We start from the raw sequence: 25221 nt of genomic DNA, 5'->3' as shown, positions 1-25221 counted from the left end.
AAATACACTTTTTTTAAAAAATGAAAGTTTATGGGTTTTTGTTTTTGTTTGCTTAATGCTATATTCAAGAAATGCAAAATCCAGTGAATAACTAAATTCCAGTCTGCACATTTTAATGTATTTTTCACCTTCTGTTGGAACCCACCCAGAGTGGCTGGGGAAACCCAGCCAGATGGGCGGGGTTATTATTATTATTATTATTATTATTATTATTATTATTAAATGGGTCCAAGGTGTATGGAATATGCACAGTTCATGTGGAAAGTCACAAAGGCTGAATTCCTCAACCAGCCTTCAGAGCAAATGGTTGCTTTGTGTTTGCGTCCATCCATCCCTCTTTGCACCATGGCCTATGTCAAGATATTGTGTAAATAAAAATATGGGTATAGGAAACCTTTTCAAAGGTATTCCACATGGGATGCTCCCTGACCAAGCGAGGCACAATCAAGAAGCATTTTGATTTAGCTCTGTGGGGATTAAGAATGGCATGCAGAAAGTGGAACCCAGGTCCCCATGAGAGTATTCCTAGTACAAACGGGTTACAAAACTGATGGATCTCTGGTAAGTCAGAATCTGAGCTGCTCAAATAGGGGAGAAAAGCCATTTTGTTCAGACAGCCAGTGCCAGTACAAATATGTTTTCATAATGATGTTAAATTATTTGCCTTGGCATACATGTCTAGAGCATAAGGCCTCTGCAATGCCAACATTAATTGGCCAAACTCTATGTAAGGACTGTGTTTATCGTGGCTATAGCTCCAAATGTTTGTTATTGGAATTATCTCTACTGGGATAAAATTCCAGTGTACTTCCAATCCAGTCCAATTCAGTTAGAAGCCAGGCACCTGCCAAATTGTGATGGATCGCAGCAGTGGCTTTCCTACAAGGACAGCCATTATTACATGTTTAGGAGGGGAATCATTTAATCTCCCTTAGTGTCTGTGGGAAATTGATCTGAAAATTGCCAGCATAGGAGAGGTGCCATTGGCTAAGAAACCTGGCAGATTACAGATTATTAGGTCAAGGTGCATTTATCCTAGGTATCTTGAAAGTTGATTTTGGGGTGGGGTGGGGTGGGGTGGATTAACAGATTTGCTTTCCAGGTAAAATCAACTGCTCTGATTTCCTGCTAGACCTGTCAGTCACAACAGGGCTCTCCCTCAGCAACCTTCCTCCACTCTTGTGCTTGTTCCTCCTTCTCCCACCACATGCCCTCCAGCATTTCTCCGGTGAAAATAGAGACGTCCCATTCCATAATGATAATTTTACTATTTATACCCCACACATCTTACTGGGTTGCCCCAACCACTCTGGGAAGCTTCCAACATATATAAAAACATAATAAAACATTATAAATTTAAAAAAAACCCTTCCCTATACAGAATTGCTTTCAAACGGCTCGAGAGTCAGATAACTCCATACCCTCCAACATTTCTCCTATGAAAATAGGGATATCCTAAGGAAAAGTAGGACATTTCAGGGTCAAATCAGAAACTGGGATGGCTTCTCTAAATCAGGGAAGTCCCTGGAAAATAGGGACACTTGGAGGGTCTGCCATCATGCCACCTCGGTGTTATGGTAAGGTTAAATACATGAGATTTACCATCAGCAGATGCCAGTCTGCAGCCTTTTTTTATGTTTGGATCAATGGGATGGGGTGCCTACTTTGGTAGTGTTAGTTACCTCATATAGATCCTGCTTTGCCTCTAACAAGCCTGAAATATCTCCAATGAGTCCACTTATCTTTTTGGTGGACAGCGTTGCTGCCGGACCTCGGGCCCCGCAGTGATCCAGCTGCGGGCGGAGATCGGCATCAACCTTGTCGCCATCCAGCCATGTCGGGATAGGAAATTCACCTGAATCCAATGCACAGTCTTTAACAAGGGGCCTGGTTTTAAGTAAGAGAATCTGGCTTAATTGGTCTTTGGATCAGGCTCCTCATCACACACACTGTATTGGTACAAACAAGCATTCATCCTAGGAAACAATGACAGAAAAGAAATGGAATTATTTTCTCTGATCCTTGGATAGATTAAAAATTCCCATTTTTAACTATATGTCGTGGAAGACTTAGAGTTCATGCCAGTCAGAAGCTAGACAAGAACATTCTTCAACAGGAACAGAACAGTAATAGGAAACTCATGACTCAACCCAGATACAACCAAGTCCAGTGCTGCCTAGCAGCTAAATAATATAAGGATACTGTTCACATACTAGTGGATGGATTATCACTAGTTACTGTGAAGTATTAATACCCAGAAAAATGGAAGGGTTTGAAAGTGGGATAAAAAGGATGGTTTGTTCAGGTTCAGTTATATCATTGTTAAATGAAATGGGAGGGTTATATATCTGCCTGAAAAGAAGGCAGATGACATCCTACCCTGCTTTGAGCATTCTCTATGAAGCATTTGTTATTGTTGGTTTTTGTTTTGCTGGTGGTAGACGTTGTTACCTGTGAGGCACCGTTTGATAGATGGTGAACTGAGGTCCAACTGCTCTGGTCTAACTTCCTCTAACCTCCTTGTCAAATTCATGAAAACTCTTCAAAGACTTTTGACTGCAAACTTGGACATTTTTATTTCTTGTCACTCTCTTGCAATATTCAAGCCAATGTCCATAGTTGTTTCTATTTTTCTTATTAGGAGAAGTTATCTATTTATATCTAACTGGTCAAGTATTCTTCCTTCTTTACAGTCATTTTGGAGCTTCACTTGGTTACGAAAAACAGCAGCTCTCCACTTCACAGAAACGCAGCTCTATTAGTGATTTCCTCCCATTTTAAATCCCCAGTGCTAGACTCCTTTTAAATTTAATATTGATTTTAAGAAGGAAAAGTGAGTCTCTGATACTCAGAGCTTTAAAAAAAATATTGCAGCATTGACTGTAATAAACTAAGAGGTTGCCAGGTCTGCACAAGAGTGAAACCGGAATATGTAGAAAGTTTATTCCCTGAAAGACTTCCTTCATAAGGCTTTTCAAATTCAAATAGCAAGCAATAACAAAGATGGCTCTTCGCTTGACTCCTCTACCCTAACTTGTTTCTAGCAACAGCAGTGCCCCTCTCGACATCCTCTCGACTTCCTCAACATACTTTTTTCATAAAATGTATATCCTGCTTTTGCTAAATGGAGGCTCAAAGCAATCTAATATACCTTGGGTAGAAACAAGAAGAAAATAATATAAGTGTAAACAGGTAATAATCAGAAGTAGTAGTGGGGAGCAACGGTACTCCAGACTGATTGCCCTCAGTGCCCCAGCTCAGTATTTGGGGCACAGCGGAAAATTTAAGGTGACTCAAAGCTGTATGAGAGAAAAGGGTGATGGACAGTGGATGAGGCCAATAACACCAGTGGCTTGGGGGACAGGACTGGTGGGCATGATTCCATGCATGGAAGGTTCTTCTGAAGAGGGCTAAACCACTATACTGATACAGAAATGGAAAATATCTTTATTTACAGCCTATTTACATCCCATTCTCAGGTTCAGATTTCAGTCTATTAACAGTGAGAACCTATACATGTCTACTCATAAATAAGTCCCACAAGTTCAGTGGGCTGGGATGTATTCCTTGGTATGTGTGTACAGGATTACACCCTTAAAATTCTTGCCTGTCCATTTCCCCGAGCATCCAAGTGCCATCACCTCCTTGTCCTTTTGTCCATACCTCCTGATAACTTTCTAGGATCCCAAAGGATAATTCCAACATGAATGGAAGGACCTGCAGTGGATTAGAATTCACAATTTGGCACAGGTACCACCTTGAGAATGGATGTGTTGGAGGAAAACAATGACACCAAGAAGGAAGTTGCTGGTCACTGGAATTTTAGCTTGCACTTGCCCCTGTACATTGTCTAAAAAGTACAGTTTATTTTTGCTTAAAAGTACAGTTTAGCTTTGACTTGTTCCTCTATCTCAGTGGAAAATGTACAGTTGCCTCACCAGGTACCCAGAGGTGGGTACAGGAGAATACCTTGCTCTATCAATTTGGATAGCAGGCTCAGTACTTTGCCAGGTGTGAATCCTTGGAACGTGGTGGGCTACACATGTATAAATAAAGTTAACATATATTAATAGTTCTTTTCCTGATCTGATTTTTGCAAGAAAGTTTTATCCCTTTCCCACTGGAAACTAATGTATTTCAATTTATATGATACCTTGTTTTTATTTTTCTCAGTCTGCAACTTTCATTCACTCACATTCTTTCTTTTTTAGAAATCAGCTTTAATGTTATTCCTTCATTGCTTGTTTGCATCACTAACATCACTAGCTAATGCAAACAAGCAGTTACACCAGATAATTGCTCAGCTATATCCATGCCAACTGGGTTTCTCTTTTTAGCTTTTTAGCTTTCATTATGAACTTAATTAACATAAAATATGTACTGTAGCAAAATGCAAAACAAAATGAGGCAGATGTTCATCCTTACACTTCAACAAGCACACAAGTATTACACACAACTTTAAGGCTATAGCTGATGTTGCCTCACACCAGGACAGGCCCATTAATATCAGTTGTGGCATAACAGAATAATGGCTCACTGATTCTTTTCCTTAAGTTTCAATCTGACTAGACCATATGATGTTGCATCCAATAGATTATTTTTATAAACCAATTAGAAACCAATAAACCTATGTTTAAATCTATTTTACAACTAGTGCTTACATGGGTGGGGTGAGGTCATTAATCCCCCCCCCTTAGCAATTTACTGTTTTTTCTAACTGGAAATTCCTCCCAATATTTAACCTAAAGTATTTCCTCCGACAATATAAAAACTTTATTGCATTGTCTCATTCTAGCCTGCTTTCTGCAACTGTTTGCGCACTCTCTGCCTCTTAAGAACTCTCATTTTTCTCTCTTCCAGAGATGCCCCATTGCTCGATCTTTTGAGCTGCCTGGTCCTCTTTGAACATGGAGGAGATCTCTAACCTCACTTCCACTTGGCTGACTCAGTCCATAGCAGAACAGGGGGAAATAAAGGAAACACCTAAAGAGCTCTAGGTTGAGTGTGTGTTCTCAATCTCTTTGTTAATATTTCTACTGAGGAGTTTGGAAGACTATCTACTGAAAGCACCTCAGAATGGAAGATTCCTTTGTTACATCAAAATCACACTGTTAGCGCATATGTAATTTGCAGTCCATTGGAAACCTCTGACCCCTCATACAGAATTAAACTATTGCATTCTAGTTTGCCTCAATTTACTTGGACATGGGAAATGTGAAACAGAAAGGACATGAAACAGTACAGAAAGACCAGTTAGCGTAAAAAGTATAAACTGTGCAAAGAAGGATCAAGGTTTTTAAAAGACAATGCAAATACCTTTTCGTTTCCACACTGTGGGATTATATGTAGAATTTTGATAAATATTTTAAATATGCTGCTAGTTATGCTTAACATTTGACTACTCAGTACTTATGTGGGTGCAGTTAAGGTGGAATGAACACATTTTTTTAAAAAAAAACAATTCTGAAAATGCCTTTTTTAAAGAATTTTTTAAAAATACATTGAATTTTCCATAAGGCTCAGCATCACCATCTAGTGTCACATTGTATATTGCACTTAAAACACACTTAAAACATTTCATTTGCAGCTGTATAGCTGAGCAAAAGCCAGACTCTTTAGATTGTTACCCTGCCAACAATCTACTCATTAAAAGAAGTGGAAGCTAAGTGGTGTGTATTCTGAAAGTAGCAATTCTTAGTCAATCATTTATTATTTCAACTTACATTTGAATCTTAGTCCACATTTAAATAAGTAGTCAGTGTTTCCATTTTTCTCTCTCTCTCTCTTTACTCCCCCCCCCCCCTGCATGTATGACACACACACATTATATATATTCGGATGAATCATTGTTGCTTTAACAATTTGGAACCTCCCTGAAATCTATGAATAATGGACAGGCAAAAATTATTTTAATTTGCATTTAATTAAATACACAAGAAGTAAAAGTTTCAGAATTTTAAAGAACAACATTCCCACTTGTACAGTTAAAGTGACAGTGACACCAGGACACCATTGAGGTGAGAGCTAAACCTACTTTTGGTTTCTTAAAGGGGGGAGGTTATTAAAGCTTTCAAGCGCCATCTAGCAGCATTGCTTGCTAGCTTAGGTAAAGGTAAAGGGACCCCTGACCATTAGGTCCAGTCATGGCCGACTCTGGGGTTGTGGCTCTCATCTCGCTTTATTGGCCAAGGGAACCAGCATGACCAAGCCGCTTCTGGCGAACCAGAGCAGCGCATGGAAATGCCGTTTACCTTCCTGCCGGAGCGGTACCAATTTATCTACTTGCACTTTGACGTGCTTTCAAACTGCTAGGTGGGCAGGAGCAAGGACCAAGCAACGGGAGCTCACCCCATCGCGGGGATTCGAACCGCCGACCTTCTGATCGGCAAGTCCTAGGCTCTGTGTTTTAACCCATAGCGCCACCCGCATCCCATGTGCTTCCTAGCTTACTGCAGCTCTTCTACTGTGCCTCATAAAACTCAATGGACACTATGGACAGGGGAACCCAGACCTGTCTCACCTTGGCACGGGCAGATTTAGGGCTATGCGACCAATTCTTCCACACTGGGCACCAAGCCCAGGGTGTGCCACAGGGTGTCACAACTATGAATTGAGCAGAATGGAAGGCAAAGGGAAGGGGGCCACCAAATTTTGGCCTCACACAGGGTGCTGCTGAAATTTGAAAGACTCAACATAGCATGCTGAATTATGTCAGTTCAGAGCGGGACAAAGAGGGGGAAAATGTTGTGAATGTTGAGAGAGAGAGAGAGAGAGAGAGAGAGAGAGAGAGAGAGAGAGAGATGACAATATGCCTGTCTATGAACATATTCTTACTAGGAAGCTAGAGAAGGCTGCTTTCTCTGAGACAGAAAAACAAGAGGAACATTAGGGGGGGAATATGGTGTGAGCAGTGACTCTAGTGTCTATGTTGAGATTGGCTGATATATTTCATTTACATCAGCCTGTTGCTCCAATGGTCTTAATATTCAACTTGTATGTGACTTGTAGCAGCAGGACAGTTGAACAAGACCGGCTGCAGCCTGAGTCAGATTGGATATTAAGAACCTTTGGTCAGGTATTATAAATCTTCATCTATTACCTTTAATTTATGCCTCAACAAGTCTCCGTAGCTTTATTTAGCCTGCACTCCATCTGTCCCTCTTAATCTGTTCCTCAACATCTTGGCTCGTAACTTGCCTGGTCTGTGCACCAAGCCATACAGTTAATAGCAACTGGAACACTGAACTATTATTTGTGTGTCCTTAATGGAAGAATAGCTCTGATGGCTCAGATCTAATGCCCATCTAGGGCAGAATCCTGTTTTCTATAGTGGATGGGCCTAGGAAGTGTAGAAGCAGGACAACAATCCTCACCTGTTTTTATTCTCAGCAAGTTCTTTGCAAATGTACACTGCCTCTGGATGGGAGAAAAAGTCAATTCAGTTCACATTTGAAGGCAAAACTACCTAATTCACACAATATGAAATGATGCAAACCAAACACAACCATTCTTCCAAAAGTCACACTTCTTCGAATTTTGCAGCACAGTTTTCCAGTCAGGTAATGTGTACAAAATGCATATACTAGGGCAAATTGTGCATAAAATGCACATGTTAATGAGAATAACACAACATGCACAGACATGCATTATATTGGAGCAAATTGCTTTGCAAATATTTCTCTAAAGCTTTCTTGGTGATATTTAAAAATTAATAATAATTGCAAACTGATGTGGAAATGTGGGGGACTGAACTGAAGACTGGGAAAGTCTGTAATTTTTTCAAACAGAAAAAGATTAGAAAAATGATAAATAATGGAGGAAATGGTTAAATCTTCAATGATAAATTGGGCCGGGGACATGGGACACATTATCAATTTTGCACTATGGGAGCAGCTGTGGAAAGTAAATGTAAAGTTTACAGCATGCTACACACTAAGAGAAAATTTTATGAAGGTGCTGCATAGGTGGTATCTGACACCAAATAGACAAGCAAAAATGTCAAAATCAACAAAGGGCAATTGCTGGAAATGTAAGACAGCAGAGGGATCCTTTTACCACATGTGGTGGATGTGTAGTATAATTTAAAACTACCGGGAAAAGATCCATATTGAACTAAAAAAATGTTTTAAAAAACCCTTTTCTAAAAACCCAGAAGCATTGTCGTTGGGGTTAATAACAACGGAAATGTCTAAAAAATAGAGAGATTTGTTCCTCTGTGTGACACAACTACACATTTATTACTAGCCCCCAAATGGGAAACAGATAAGGTACCAACAAAAGAAGAATGGTATATTAAAGTGTTAGAACACATGGAGTTAGCAGGGATGACCACTAGGAAAAGAAATCAAAATGATGAAAACTGTCAGGAGAACTGGATATCTTTTATTGAATATATGAAAAAGTATAACAAACACTTAAGCTAGCAGGATGGAAAGATTTTCAGCAGTGTAGGAAACAACTAATGTGTATCTAAGTAGTTGTGATAGAGAGGGTGAACCAAGAAAATGCAAGAAAAAGAGGAGACAAAAGGAACCATGGAAGGGGAGGATGTGAAGTCGGTGGAGGAATGCTTTCTGGCTTTCTATTTATTTTCTTGATATCCTAAAATTGTTATTTCTTTTCTATTTCAGAGTTTTCTTTTTTGTGTCCTTTGCATTATTTCCGTTTATTTCTTTGATATGGAATTGTATCAGAAACGCAAATAAAAATAAATATTAAAAAAGAAAGAAAGAAAAAATGATAAACGGAGATACAGTTGAGCTGACTGGTTCTCCTCTGACTGTGGAACTTTTATTTAGCTCTTCTGGTTAATAGCCATTGGTAGATATGCCCTTGATGAATGTGCCAAGTTTTTAACAACCATCTGAACCAGTGGCCATCACTACATCTGGTGACAACAAATTCCATTTGTCAATTACACATTCTGCAGGCTGTAATGGCTTATATATTTCTCCATGTTGTATTATACTCCTTACGACCTTAGCACTATATTTCATATGATTGTATTATTTTCTGAGTGGACTTGCTTTATTGCTCCTGCCTTTGTATTTATTAAATCTCGTATAACAGATGTCATTGACCATTATCCACTACAACACCCTCAGTTTTTTCTGCATTCCAAGCATTGGATTCTGCTTCTTTTTAAATTCTCTTCCAAATATGGTTTCCTGAATCCTATTTCTGATCCCATGGAAGTTTTGGAACAACTGTGCATCATTACATTCTTCACGTCCCTTTTCTGAAGAGACTGTCCCTCTTCTCTGATTTTCAGTGGCAAAGCACATGTTCTGCTTGCTGAAGGTCCCATATTCAATCTTTAGCATCTCCAGCTAGATGGAGCAGGTGGCAAGTAATGGAACAGACCCATGTCTGAGATAGTAGGGAGCTGCTGCCATTCAGAATAGACAATGTCGGGAGAGATGGGCACACAATCTGACCTAGTATAAGGCAGCTTCCTATGATGTAAAAGCATGACTGATTTCTGGAGGTTTTTTCATGCTATCATGATACAGTGGTACCTCTGGATATGAATGGGATCCATTTCGGAGCCCCGTTCACATCCTGAAGTAAACGCAACCCGTGTCTGCGCATCTGCACATGCACGGGTCGCGATTCGCCTCTTCCGCGCATGCGCGTGACATCATTTTGACTGTCTGCGCATGTGCGAGTGGTGAAACGCGGAAGTAATGCGTTCCTTTACTTCCGGGTCACCACGGAGCGCAACCTGAAAGTGCTCAACCTGAAGCAACTTCAACCCGAGGTATGACTGTATTTTTTTTAAAATGATATTTATTAAAGTATCAAAAAAGATTACATAAATAAAAAGAGAAAAAAAGAAAAAAATACAAAATACAGAAAAAAGATAGAAAACACTTAAAAAACACATCAATCTTTCCATGCCTTACATTTCATTTCCTTACTTCTCTGACCTCCTCACATCTCCCTTTTTTGTATTCCAGTTCTGTTAGTAAATTCAGAAATTCCTTTCCCTCTTTGTTTTTGTCTTAATCCTTTAACTTAATATATTATAACTTTGGATTTTCACCTGTTAACAATCCATTTTTACATACACCTTTATAACATTACTGCTAAAACCACTTAACTTCATTCTGACATCATTCTAACATTCATTAATTTTGCAGTATTTCTGTAGATAGTCTTTAAATTTCTTCCAATCTTCTTCCACCGACTCTTCTCCCTGGTCTTGGATTCTGCCGGTCATTTCCGCCAATTCCATATAGTCCATCTGAGGTATGACTGTATTGGCTGTTTACTGAAATTGACAGCTCTTTTGTCTTCCAGCTCCCGGTCTGAAACAAACTTTGGAGATATCTCCTCTGACAGGTTGTAAAAGCAGGAGCAAAGATGCTGCTGCTGCCCTGCAGGGGAACTCAAAGCACGATATAAAAAGGATGTGGATTTATAATTACAGCCAAAAGATTATTACTGTGTGAAACAGGAATCTAAATAACAGTGTCATTTTATGTCTGGAAGATATATGGTTAAAACAACCAAAACACAAAAAGAAACATAATTCACATGGAACAGACTACTTTCCAAAAGGTCAGTAGCTCAGTTTTGGTTTAGATTTGGAATGTGACTTAATTCATAATTCTTCCTAGCATTGGGTTTACTGGACATTTTTCTTAATACAGAAATATCCATTCCTTGGGTCACTTTTGCCTCTGGCCCCGCCTACCACTGGGACGTAACCCTCAGAAGGTTCCCACTAACTGTGGGAGCCTAACATAACCTCTAATGCTGTTTAGGATTGCAGAATAAGTGAGCCAATGTCTATTATTATTATTATATATAAGGCACCCCAAATTGCTTAGCATTGTTCCAAAAGCTTCCAGTTGTTGTCTTCTTTAGTGCCAGCAGAAAGGGTAACATTTGCTCCTCTAGAGTTTGTTATTTGACTTTACTGGATGTATATCATCCTCGTAGCTTTCATGTAATAAACTACCAGCAATGACCATTATTTGAGCAGGCCTTTCGGACACCTACTAGAAGAGTGGCTGAGAGCAGGCCATTTTTCCTCAAATGCTGGCTCAACTACAGCAGCCCATTTATTCATTTCCACTAGTGAGAATCTTTACAATTTGCTCAGTGTGTGGTTGGATGTCCAGGAAGATATTGCCGCCAATACATCATAACTGGATAAACTGCTAAGCTGTATAGTCTGAAGAGAGCATATTGCACTTGTTTTTCATGTCGCCTAAATGTTTATTTCCTCAAGGCAGGGACCATCACTTTGGACTCTTAAAGTTCTGCCTGTCTGGTGAGAATGAATTCCATTACAGAAAGATAAAGATACTTCATTGCTCTTGGAAAGTAAGTCGGAAGGGAGAAGAGAATGAAAGGGCCTAAGGCTATGTACAAAGTTTGTGATCAAACTGTCTCCAGTCTTGGTCGTGAATTTCAAGCCCCAGATCATGGCAGTTGCTCTGATGCCTCTGGGTCCTGGGTCAACAGTTGAAACTCAGTTCAACATATCACATTTAATTGAGTTGCACGGTGTTCAATATTTGGTTGTGTGAATCAGCCGTAGCTCTGCACAGACAGGTTATATGCAGGAGTTTGTTACTGTTTTAGCATGTGTTGATTAAAGTGACAAAATGACTATGAAGTATAGCGTGGGGAAAAGAAGTTAACTGGCTGCTTGCTTGTATGTTTCTGGCATCCATCTGTCTTGAGATACAATGGAAGAGCTTGCCATCAGAGGTAAAGTTAAACCATTGGAGAGTTCCAGCGCCTGCTGTGGCTGTAGACACCAATACGGAAGCAGCAATCAACCAGGGGAAGTTGCTGCTGAGTAAGGGTGGGACTGATAGGAGGCTGCAAGACTGGAATGGATGGCTTATAATAATTAGAGGAAAGCAGGAAATGTGGTAGATAAGCAGTCTGGGATCCTGAGCCTGTGATGGATAAGAGCAAATATTTAGGGTTATACGTAGCTCAAATTAACTCCACTACAGCTTAGGGTTGTAGATTGTTATAGAGGGGAAATGTATTTTTAAGCGGGGGGGGGGAGCAGGGGAGTAGTCACCGGACATTTAATGAATCCTGTTCATCTGTTTTATAAAAGCTAACCTGAGAAATACTGCAGTCCTGTTGCAATATTTCTCAGGTTAACTTTTATAAAACAGAGCTCACAGTGATCATGCACACATTTGGTGGTTCTCAGATTTTTATTTCTGATAGTTGCTTCTTTTAGCAAGACAGAAAACAGCTGCTCTTAGCTGCTGCCAGAATTTCATTATATTGTGTCAATAAATAGTGAGTTCCAGAAAGACTGCAGTAAACGACATTTATTATGAACTAAACTATATGCAAGTATACTTGACAAGTACAATGTCAAAATTGTCCTTTCCCAGTAACTGTCTGATAGAGTATCGAAGCTGCTGTTTAAAATCTCTCAATTTGTAAAGCATTGCATATTGATGAAGGGAGGGATATTTCACATGTATTAAAATGGATAACTTCTTCATCTGGCCAAATCTGAAACCATTTTGCTTAGACTTTCATGTATCTACACATTTTTTAAAAAAGTGATTTGAGGGACACTGAAATCCCAACACCCAGATACAGATTTGGAAGAAGCAGAGGTGCCTCCATGCTGCTTGAGAAGAGCTTTGTCAGTGCAAGAGCATGCCTTCCTCTTAGGTTGTGCTACGCATCAGGATAGCTCAGAACATATGGAGCTCCCAGTGGTGCTTCTTTCATTGGCAGTAGCCACAGGGAGGCCCCAAAACAGGGCACTGGGGGGGGAGGCAATAGCAACAAGCTCTTTTGGTTCCTTGTTATTTGCTTTAATAATTGAGATATTGAGATATCTCTTTCTGCTGACCTCTTGAAAAGTTCAAGGACCTGTGGCTCTTTAAATGTTGTTAGACTCCAAACTCCCATTAGCTTCTGCCAGCAGGACCTGTGGTCAGGGACAATATTGTCCCTGACCGAACAATATTGTCATCTTATTCTTTTAAAGCTGTTTTCAAGGGCAGTTGCGTTTCTATTACAATGGTTTCTGTTGCCTATGCAAAACTCAGACAGACAGAAGCACAATGTGCTCTTTTGTTTCTCCTATTACCTTTGAAAACAGAATACTAGAAATATGAATTAAAGTCTGAAGAACTGCAAAAGCCTTCCTGCATATCATCTCTACTATTGTGATTATCCATTTTCATGCTGGTTCATATGAAAGCTGCATCCCTGAAGTACACTGAACAACTCTTCAATTTACCACCGTGGAAAAATGGGTTCATGGGTGGCATTGCAAGTTTTTTTATGATATTTTATTATTTTTATGCAGATTCCCCCAACTCCCAATTGTTACTGCATTAACTATGTGTACAGCTAAACAAATGATTTAAGAGACTACAAGTTGCCTCTCTAGCAGGCTACTCAAATAATGATGTATTTTTGGAGTCTGTTGACCCGCTGGTAATTTTAATGCTGCTGGGTTGGATACTTTTAGATAAACAATGTTAGAGGTGATTTTTTTTTATTGCATTTCTTGGCATAACCGTGTTTCTCTCCATTGGCAATTGTCACATTATGTAGGTTAATGCCCTGCACAGACACCTATTGTGTTTGGCAAGCTATGGAAATTAGCTGATCACATTTGGAAAGCTGAAAATAGTCTGTTCTCTCTGTTATGTTGCTGTTCACAATTATTAATAGATCTGTGTAAACAGAATTCAACCACAATTAAGTCTGTTCAAATCATTTTCCATATGTGCATGAACACAGTGCGAATCTTTACAGCTGTAACTGATACTTACAAACTGCAATCAATACAGTCTAAAGTTGTGCTTTCGGAGATATCAAAAGATTAATCAATTATCAAGCCCAAACTGCTGCAAAAAGATTGTCCTTATGTCTACATTACAGTGGATGTCAGATTAACCATAATAATGCAAGCTTCTCTTTTCTTTTTGAAAGTGTTTTTATTGAGCTTTATCCATATAACCCAAACAACAAAATAAAGCCTCAGGAGACAAACTCATAAAAACTAAACCAAACCAAGGCTGGCATGCGATGGGATGCTACATTAGCAATAAAACATGGTAATGCTAGTTATCTGGATACTTTCAATAAGATATAGGCAAGTAAGTGGAGAGTATCATCATAAGAAATGAGAGAACACTGGGGAAGTTCCCTCACAGGGCTGCTGCAATAGAGCCAGGGTGGAGAGACACATTTCCCCCCTCCCCCCTGGGCCTTTACCCTTGGCAGTGGCCACCCTAACCAACCCCTGCCCTCATGTAACTTCTTCAAGCAGTTTTTCTGCTGTTCTTTCCTATGCATTTTTGTTTTCCCTCTTGGAGACTTAGATGAGCATGCAGAATTCACACTGGGCATTGTGTGTAAGACCGCCTTATTAGGAGCAATCCTCTTCTTTTCCTTTGCATGTGATTTCAGCATAATGATCACAATCTCCCCCATCCCAAAAATGTATGCAGGAACATTCTGATGACCATTTATGCTATTGCCCCAAGAGTTCATACTTAGATGCCTAGTTTCTCTGCCCGAGCATAAGATTGTCCTCTGATGAGTTATTTAAAGAAGTTTATTCAGTCAAACATGGGAGAACTTATTCAGCAGAAATCCAGAAGTATATTTAGATATAAAGTGGTACCTCGGGTTACATACGCTTCAGGTTACACACTCTGCTAACCCAGAAATAGTGCTTCAGGTTAATAACTTTGCTTCAGGATAAGAACAGAAATTGGGCTCCGGCGGCACGGCAGCAGCAGGAGGCCCCATTAGCTAAAGTGGTGCTTCAGGTTGAGAACAGTTTCAGGTTAAGAACGGACCTCCGGAACGAATTAAGTACTTAACCCGAGGTACCACTGTATCTTGCATCATCAACATGGAAGATTTAGGAAGTTTAATACTGGAGGAGGACAAAAGGATAGAGATTGAAGAAAGAGCTGTGACTCCCTGGGAAACTCAACAAACCTGCTGTACTTGGAACCATTTGTGGAGAGAGCAGCTGAATGGGACACAGCTGTGGGCAGCCTGAGGTCTCCTATAGATTTTTCATGACTCCAGGCAATAATGTCCTCGCCACTTACTAAGCTGTTTCCAAATCTACCCTCTACCTTGGGCCTGCCAAATAAAAAGCACTACAGTGCCGTCCACTGTTTCCGGACTCTGGGTGAGAACCTGGAGGCTGGGAGGGAAGGTGGGCCAGAAGAAAAATGAATTGGGGTGTGTGTGTATGTGTGTAATTGTAACTTCATAGTTTGAGTTTGACTTCACCCCCAAAGGTACACTCCTACATTATCTCCCGAGACAGATGGATGCCAACATGTAATTTTGTATTAATGTAATATTTATATGTAACTGCATAGTTTTGTGATATTTTGTTTAGGTTTTCTGTTGTTGCTTCAGTTTTCTGTACATCACTTAGAGAATTTTTTAATATATTAAGTGGTATATAAATTGAATAATTCAATCTAATATTTTAATCTGGAAAATAAATTCGCTTTCCAAAAAACTTTATTTACCTTGCAAAGATGGTCAGGTATCTTTACTAGGCCCTGTCATGTAATGTCAGTAAAGCTCTAGGAAATGAACTTGAATGTAATCATATTTTCATGGTTTTTGAAATGAAATATCACAAAGCCCTGATATTCCATTCACAATACTATGCAATGGGACTTCTCAGAAGAAAGTTGTCTTGTGTTCAATGGGGCTCACTTCCAAGTAAAAGAGTGGAGGGCTGGAGCATTATTAAATTTCTTATTTGCATGGGTAGCTTATCATATCATTGCTGAAACTTTTGAACATGAAAAGAGCCAGTCCTTTATTTTAAAAAAGAGGAGCTATAAAACAGTGAGTTTTGCATTATAGCTGAAAACTGCTTTTTTGTGCTCCCTACCCCATTATGAGGCCTGCTGAAGGAATGCAAAATGACACTTTAATAATACATATTTTTAGAAAATCACGTATTGGATTGAAATTTCATTGCAGCATAACCCTTTGATCCATTTCTAAATGCATGTGTAGGTGCAGAAATTATGAATTATTTTCAGCTACTGGTAAAATCTTTATTTCAAAGCAAATATGAGGTTTTATTTGGTTCTTCTAGCTGAATTTATTGTCTCGGATATGGAATGTTCAGGGATGGCCAGAAGTTAGAGTCAAACAGAAGAATGACCAGTGTTGGGTTGTAGCTCAGTGGCATAGCACACACTTTGCATGTAGAAGGTCCCAGGCTCAATTCTGAGCATCTCCAGGTAGGGCTGAGAAATATTTTCTGTCTGGAACCCTGGAGAGTCACTGTAGACCAGAAGATGTCATGGTCAATAGTTTCAAAAACCAAAAAAGCGATCAAGAGCAGGAACAAGGTCATACTCCTGTCCTGCTCTCTGCATAGATCATCAGGGTGATCAATGAATTTTTGCTTATTTGATTTCTTGTTTAATCTTAATGCAAGGTAAGCTGCCCTGTGGTCTTTGATGAAGGGCAATCTGTCAATGAAATTAATAATAGAACTAGTAATTGAGGCAAGCTGGTTTTCGAAGGGGCAGAGGAACCAGAGACCAAACATGCGCTGGATTATGGAGAAAGCTAGAGAGTTCCAGAAAGACATCTACTTCTGCTTCATTGACAAAGGTCCGTATAGTTAAAGCTATGGTTTTCCCAGTAGTGATGTGTGGAAGTGAGAGCTGGACCATAAAGAAGGCTGAGCGCTGAAGAATTGATGCTTTTGAATTATGGTGCTGGAGGAGACTCTTGAGAGTCCCATGGACTGCAAGAAGATCAAACCTATCCATTCTGAAGGAAATCAGCCCTGAGTGCTCACTGGAAGGACAGATCGTGAAGCTGAGGCTCCAATACTTTGGCCACCTCATGAGAAGACTCCCTGGAAAAGACCCTGATGTTGGGAAAGATTGAGGGCACAAGGAAAAGGGGACGGCAGAGGATGAGATGGTTGGACAGTATTCTCGAAGCTACGAACATGAGTTTGACCAGGCTGTGGGAGGCAGATAGAAGACAGATGTGCCTGGCGTGCTCTGGTCCATGGGGGCACGAAGAGTCGGACACAACTAAATGACTAAACAACAAAAGTAATTGAGAGAAGTGCTAGCCAAGATCCTAGAACATATATTTATTCTTTCTTGTGCCTTAAGAGCCACTCAAAGTATTCTTTGCTTCCCCTCCCAATAGATATTTACGTATCATCATCATGGCATATCTTTTATATTACCAGCCAAATTAATGAATGTTGAATCAAGGTGTAAATTCAGAGAAAACATCTGTGGTATCCACAGTAATCAAAGGGAGTATCATCATTCTCAAAATTATTACAGAATGTGTGTGTGTGTGTGCAAATCACAACAATGAAGATTACCACTCTTCTTTTCCTCCATATGCTGCCTCCTGAGTTAAGGAAGCCCCCATTATTATTTGCTCTTCTCTCAAGGAAGCTGCAAGGAACTGACTTGTTCAAGGACATCAAATGAGTCATCAGCAAAGCTCCAGCTGCTTTTGGCACTTCCATTGTCACACTCATATGACACTTGAATACATTTGCTGTAGATAAATGTTTTATTCTGAATATGTTTTCTCTCCCTGCATCTCAGTTTCCCTACCTGTCAAATGGGATAACGGTGCTTGCTTCTCTCTTGATGTTTTTGTTTGTTTAATATACCACTGTGTGCCTAAATTGTTTTAAAAGTCAACACCAATTTCATGGGCTCTGGCTCCACTGAGCACAGAAACGTAGATAAGAGCGCATTGGCCGATTACAGAGCTGAAGTATAGCATTCATTTTCATAAGACAGCATCCTCTGACTAATTCAATATGCAGTTAGACGAAAGTACTTGGCCTGAAACATGCTTCTCCCTGTGCCCGGAATCACCTCTCTCTCCTCCCCCCACCCCCGCCCCAAATCTGGAAAGAGTTTTGTTTGGAATTCAGTGCTTGTTTTCTGCTTGTATTAATGTAAAGGTGACATATTGAAGAGATATAAATGTACATTTCCCTTTTTTTCTTTTCTCATGGCACAATGCCCACAGGCACATTCCATCCTTTTAATCCCACTGTCGCTAACTACTTATAAGTGATTTTCACCCTTCTCAGACTATTACTGCTTTGTTTCTTTAACAGTCTGGGCTGATGACTAAATATGACCTGTGGCTTATTAATGATGACCTCAGCTAATTAATAATTACATCCAGCTGGGTGCAATGTTGAACAACTGCAATCCAAGCTCACATTTTGTCTCTCTGCATTTGCATGATGGGAACACAACTGCAAGGCTGTTTTATAAAATGTTTGCATATGCACTATTTTTTTTAATAAAAATGTTTATTAGGTTGAGCTCACGGTGATTGAATAATCTGTCATTCCTAGCAAGGTTTGAATTCTGAATTGCATCAGTGTTCATTTCTCTCCCTTTCTCTGGACTGAAAAGTGATAGGGTTTTTTCCCCTTCCTGAACCACTGAGTAATATCAGGGCTTCAGTAATAAAATCTGCATGATCCTGCTTTGATTTACCACTGACATCTTACTATCAGCAAGGCCAGGGCCAGGTGTGATGGGACTCTGAGCTAGGGGTTGTATCCAACTAAATTGTACCCAGAATAGACCCACCTAAGGAAGTCATATCCATTAAATTTAATGGCTCCACTCTGAGTAGGAGTAGCAATGGCTTCAACCCAAGGTACCCCTTCAGCACTTTTCCCCAATGCCTCTATGTGGTACCCGCAAAGCTTAAGAGGAGGTGTATAGAAATGGGCATCATTGTCAGGCAGAAAATGGACCAGGCAGTGATGCACAAAGTAGTACAGCTCTAGCTGCCTGGTTCTGTGTGAACCTGCAATATAAAGAGAAGCGCCAGGGAAGACAAGTGCAGTTGCTATCATTTTTCTTATCCCCGATACTAATGATGTGTTTGCCAAGGGTGGGGTCCAGAGGGATAAAGAAGCTCACAGAGGCTGCATCCACCTGGCCTGTGTTAAGATTTACAAACATACACAATCAATAATAGCTTTGGCTCATACATATAATCATATTCGCTAAGGGTATCTTAACATAAATTGGCGAGCTTAGCAGGAATCAATATGACTTATCTGAAATATAAGGCAATAGTTTTTAGTAAGAAAAGGAAGTCAAAATGAGGCAAGCACCTTGCCAGGTTTTCTTTGTGGTTAGTACCAGACCATTTTTGATCCATCAGCAGCAGTGGCGCACATGCTATGCACCCTGGGGCGGGGCGATCCGGCCAGGAGGGCGATTGGCACGTTGGCGATCTGCCCAGGGTGTGTGATTGGTGCGGCGGTGATCCACCTGGGGTGTGTGATTGGCTCGGGGGTGCGATCGGCGCGGCAGTGATCCACCTGGGGGAGGGGGGTTTTGTCACACACACCCCTGGGATGACACCCAGGGCAAACCGCCGCCTCCCCCGCCCCTCCGTCCTATGTCCCTGATCTTCAGAGCAAACAAAGGAAAAGCACTCAGATTTCCTGATGTTGCTGGGGGCAGGAACATGAAAACAATTGGCTAGCGTAGGCAGAGGCTATGCCCTGTGCAATAAAAGTCGGCCTATCTTGAGGGTTATCATAAGGAGTGGATAGCCTCTTCGGGGAAATCAACAAGAATAAAGTCACATGTACCACACAGTGTGGGAGTGCTCTTCATTCTTGACACATTCTAGGGGGAAGTTCTTATCCTAAATGCATGAATTAGCATATAGCGTTTATTTGCTGCAATATAGACAACTCTCTTCAATAAAGTTTTATGATGATCACAGATGTATTTTACTGATTCAGTATTGGATAACCCTTCCCCTATGAACATTGGAACAGTGTTTCCCAAACTTGAGTCTCCAGCTGTTTTGGGCTACAATTCCCATCATCCCTGACCACTGGTCCTGCTAGCTAGGGATGATGGGAGCTGTAGTCCAAAAACAGCTGGAGACCTAAGTTTGGCAAATACTGCTTTAGAATCTCAGGAGTGTCTGGAGTGGTATACAGTCATACCTCATGTTACGTTTGCTTCAGGTTGTACATTTTCAGGTTGCGTCCCGCCGTGACCCGGAAATACAGGAAAGGGTTACTTCTGGGTTTTGCCACTTGCGCATGCGCAGACGTGCAAAATGATGTCACGCACATGCGCAGAAGCAGCAAATCACGACCCGTGCATGCGCAGACGTGGGTTGCGTTCTTTCCAGGTTGTGAACGGGCCTCCGGAACAGATCCCGTTCGCAACTAGAGGTACCACTGTAGAAGGATCCTCTCCTAATAGAAATTTCAGCTTGATTTGACTTATCAAGGAACTCCATTAGGGAGCTAAACCCTAAATTCTCTTTGTCTTTACAGCAAGGGTGGGGAATCTGTGACCCTCCAGATGTTGCTGAACTACCACTCCCATATCCCTGAAAATTGACTGTGCTGAGTCAGGTATCCAACAACTCTTGAAGGATCAAATATCCCCCCCCTCTGCTTTGCAGTACTGGGGCATTAAAAATGAAAATAATTTGTTTAAGGGGTGATAAGCCAGTGTCCGCTGTGGTTGGCCTTCTGGGGCCCATGGGCTCTAGCGTGTGGCCCACCGTGCTGGGTACTGTTGCTCCTTCATGTTCACTATTGAGTAAATTATTGGTTCAATTTGGAATACTCTTGAATTGTGCCTGGGTCAGTATTGAGCTACAAACTGGTTTTGCCAGTTTGATGAACTGGAATGGGAGCTTGGCACTTCAGATCACTTCTGGAAAGTCTTGCTGCCATCCTAAGCATTATGGAACAATCACTGAGACCTTTTAGACTATGCATAAATCCATGATGCCAAGCACAGTGAGACCTGAGCATATCCAATTTAGCAAATGGAATAGAAATTCTAGCATCTGAGGTATTTTGCAACAACAAGAATGATGACAACAACAATTATATTTATTTATACCTTTGCTTTTTCCCCTGACAAGGACTCAAAATGGCATACAGATAAAATAAGAACAGCTTATTTTAATAATAATAAAATGAGAAGCTTGCAGAACATCTAGATGAAAATTCTTGTTGCTGGTTCTTTCAATCTATTTATGGAGTCAAACTCAGCAGTTGATTGTACTTTCAATAGAATTAATGTTTTGTTTCATACTGCTACAAGTCGGAACAGCATTTTTAATCCTCCAGCAAAGTCACATACTCATTTAGACCAATGATGTTGTTATGCCTTCCAAATGTTGCCAGACTACAGCTGCCATCACCACTGGTGCTTGGCCATGTTGAATAGCATCTGATGGCAGTTAGAGTGCAACATCTGGAGGGCCACAGGTTTGCTACCCAGATTTAGAGCGCAAAGCTTATTGCAAGCATTTCAACAAGCTGACTTGCATGTTGAAACGTGTTACACAGTATTTGTCCAAAGGTACAAGCCTATTTGGTTTCTCTCCTTGGTTCTAATCTCTTCAAGTGGCAATGTAATTCCATTGGACCAAAATCCTTGATTTACAGTAAATCATCCACATTGTTTGGTGGTTGATTCTGGCAAAGCAGCTCCCTGCAGGTGTAAACAATGTTCAGTTATAATATCTAATGCGCTTCATATTCTACCAGGCACGAGGGTTTATCATAACATAATTTCCCATGGGGGCTTTTCATGCTCTACGATGGCTTCTAGATACCCCAAATATCGGAGAGTCAATTGCATGCAGTGGCTCTCAGTCATGTCCCTCTTCTCAGCTCACTTCTGTTCTCATTTATGTTGATGCTAATTTAAACACAGGACAGGAGATGAATCCAACAAGAATGATAAAAGTCGTCCAAATAACTGTGAGATGTATTTGTATTTTGACAGTTTTAAAAACTACATCTCAAGGAGGAGGCATAACATCTTTGTTATATGGTAACATCAAAAAAAGTTCCATTTTCAAAGTACTCTTTAAAGGTATAACACAGGTAGTTTTTGCAAGAAGTTCCAGCAAAACCTAGTTTTTGCCATCCAGTTCAGGACGACACAATATGTAACAAAGAAGTGGATAACGAGACTGTGTACAGCTATGTGTGTGTTTAGTGAGTCTGTTTCGAAACAATGAGTAGTTCAATGTGAACTAAGTAATGCTCAGTTCATTGTATACTCAGTATTGTCCTCACACACAGAAAAAGACATGAAAAGAACTACATGAAATGCACACAAAAATATGTGAAACCACGGCAACAACTGTCCAAGGGTGATATCACATTGTTTTAGATTTTGTATTTTTCTCTGAAAATGGGTATGGAGGCGTTAGAACTTACGAAGTAGAAAATTGTGATCAAAGCATGTGTGTCTAATTTTATTCTGAGATCTCAATGGAGCTATCATACTACAAACAAACCTCATTTGCAAAATGCCAGGTGAGACAGTGGTTAAACCATAGCTCCACTTTGCCTGTCCAATTACTCAAATTTTCATTTCAAAAATAAGTGTAATGTTATAGAGTCACCATTTTTGCACCATACGCTGGGGGGGGGGGGGAGAAGGCTTATCCTGTTTGTCATTTTAACAACAAACTTAACTATTTATATCCAGCAGAAAAGAATATGTGTAGGACAGAGAGGAGTCCCTTCAAATTTCTTATAACTGGATCTCATACAGGAATTAGGTTGGGACAAATGACTTTTTATGAGGTGGATGTTTAGAGGAAATGCTGGATGTGATGTATTTATCATTTGGGGGTGACTAGGGCTTTTTTCAGCTGGAACTCACTGGAACTCTGTTCCAGCACCTCTCAGGTGGGCACCATTGCCATTATAAGAGAACAAGGGAGGCCTTCATGGTGAGTTCTGGCACCTTTCCCCCCCTAGAAAAATAGCACTGGGGGTGACACATAAAGCTTTTGTGATCAAGTAGCCAACTTATATTTAAAGGGTCACAGTGGCAATGTAGCACTTTGCCACCCTCTGGTGGGTATATTGGAATACTCAGAGGCTGATGAATTTAAATCCTAGTTCTTAGGTCTCATTGGTTGTTGAGGTGTCATGGGAGGAACAAGATAACTAACTGATAGTTACTCTACAAATGCAGCAGTGTTATGGATTATCTGCTAGTCTCCTATCTGATTTTTAACATTTTTAAACATCTGTTTATTGATTGCTAGTGAGAATGGTCTGCACTAACTTTCTACAGATTTTAAAACGAGCTATTCTCATGTGGATTAACTGAAAGAGTGTGATCTTGGTGTTGTTTTTTTTAGTCTTTTCATAGGAATGAGGAATAAATTCATTGTGTTAGCATTTTAATGTGACCATACATAATCTGTGCTTCACTAAGTGAATCAAAACACTGCTAGTCTTGAAAATTTGAACTTCCCCAAATTTTGTGATGAAATTCTCCAACCAAAAAGTATGTATGCAGATGCCAGTTCTGGTGAACATCTATCCTAGATTGCTGATAATCAGAAATGTCTCCATGGCACCAAAGTTCAGGTTTCAGAGAGGATGTATTCTTCTCTGTGTACCCTCTGATTGGTATCTCTCACTGATGATTGGCTACCATAGCTTCCTGCTGAATTATCTACATAACCAGATTTTTATTTTTATTTTTGCAAGCTTTCTTAAGTTTATTTCAGGTTCATAATAGACATGACCTGGAACAACCCTGTTTTGGGCTTTACTCTAAAACAGCCACAGGAGACTCCAAATTTGATTCAAACACTGTTTAAGGAATACAAGGGTAGCTCTCCCCCCCACATATCACTTTCCTGATCTAACTCACCCCCTCCCCAAATCACACAAAGCTGTTGTTTTACCCCACCGCTGGGGGAAATACAGGTACCCTCCTCCAGTGCCACTGTCATGAGAAGAAGCTTCTAATTCTGCTTGATTTAAAACACTGGGAGATTCACTATTAACTCTCCCATATCTATTTCATGTATTTGGGGCCCCAATGTTGTGGTATGGAATCCTTAGTTTTTCAAGATATGCTTGTAAGAGGCAAGGAAGCCCTGAAATGTTCTTGGAAGGAAGAAAGAAGTGAAGAGCAGCTGGAGGTAGGAGACTATGAAGTGCTGCTCTGCTTCTTAAAACAAATCAAGGGAACTGGGCAGTGAAAGGCAAGTTCTTTCAGTTCTGCCATTCAAGGGAGTTCCACTTCTGAGGCATGGATGCCTCTGGTCTAATGTGCATTGCTGAATAGACGTGGCTACAAGGGAACAGCCTTAGGGCAATCCCCTTCACTTACAACTTACCTCTGAAGAAGAAGAGTCCTGCTGGAGACTGACACACTGACAGTCACTTAAATTATTCTGAGCAGATGAAGAATTTAGCGAGGCATTTGCATGACGTTTGCCTAGTCTGTTTTATTTTTAAGCTTTAAATCTTTTAAATCAATTGTGTTGTAGTTCCATCTCCCCAAAGTCTTTCCCCCAAAAGGTCAGGGCAGGAAGGATTGCTCTAAGAGTGGTAAATGGTGTGTGCAAGAAACGATAGGAAAAAGATTTAAATTTTTCATGGGGAGACAAAGAAAAACATCGGTCCTCAGAGCATGCTTTGGCAGCAAATGTCAAGTGTATGCAAGCAGCACCACATCTGTGATCACTAAAAATGTGGGAAACCATGTAAAAAACATTGACATGCTGTATCTATCCTTATAATGTCTGATAGTGCAGGCAGGGCCCTATTGATTGCCATGGCACCGATATCTTCAAGAGATGCATAGCTGACAAACCAAACTTTTGATGTAATGGGTCTGGCCTTATTATGTTGTCTGTAATAGGACAAGAGGTGTTTGAAGTCAGCCAGCAACTCTAATTCAATCTCCTGTTATTTGTTGTGAGAAGAGAGGGGAGAATGCCTTTTATTTGTGTTAGAGTTAATTGGACAGAGCCTGCCGGAGAGAAGCAAAATTTGTCAAGGACTTAAAAAACAACAACCCAAACCCCCACTAAAACTTAATTATTTCCCAGAAACTTGGGAGCACTGTTTTGCTCTCAGTGCCATCAGTGATTATGCCCAATAAAAGAATGGGTAGCGAGCTAATCAGCTTGTTGGATCTATGACCAAATGTCACTCATGCACACATGTGAGCACACACCTTTTCCAAAGGTGGCGCTGCCAGAAACTGGAAACTCAAAGAGTTCCGTAATTGACATTCATATCTTATTGCCAGGATATTAACTCTGATGAGCAGGAGCTGTGAAATTACGAGCCTGGAGACTAGCCCTGCTAATCTTTACTGCTGCTGCAGCAAATAACAACAGGTGGCTGGCTGAGATCTGAAGCAGTCT

This window comes from Podarcis liolepis (genome assembly GCF_965112155.1).
Source record: "Podarcis liolepis genome assembly, chromosome: 5".
Lineage (NCBI taxonomy): Eukaryota > Metazoa > Chordata > Lepidosauria > Squamata > Lacertidae > Podarcis > Podarcis liolepis.
Note: the sequence above shows the minus strand (reverse complement) of the source record.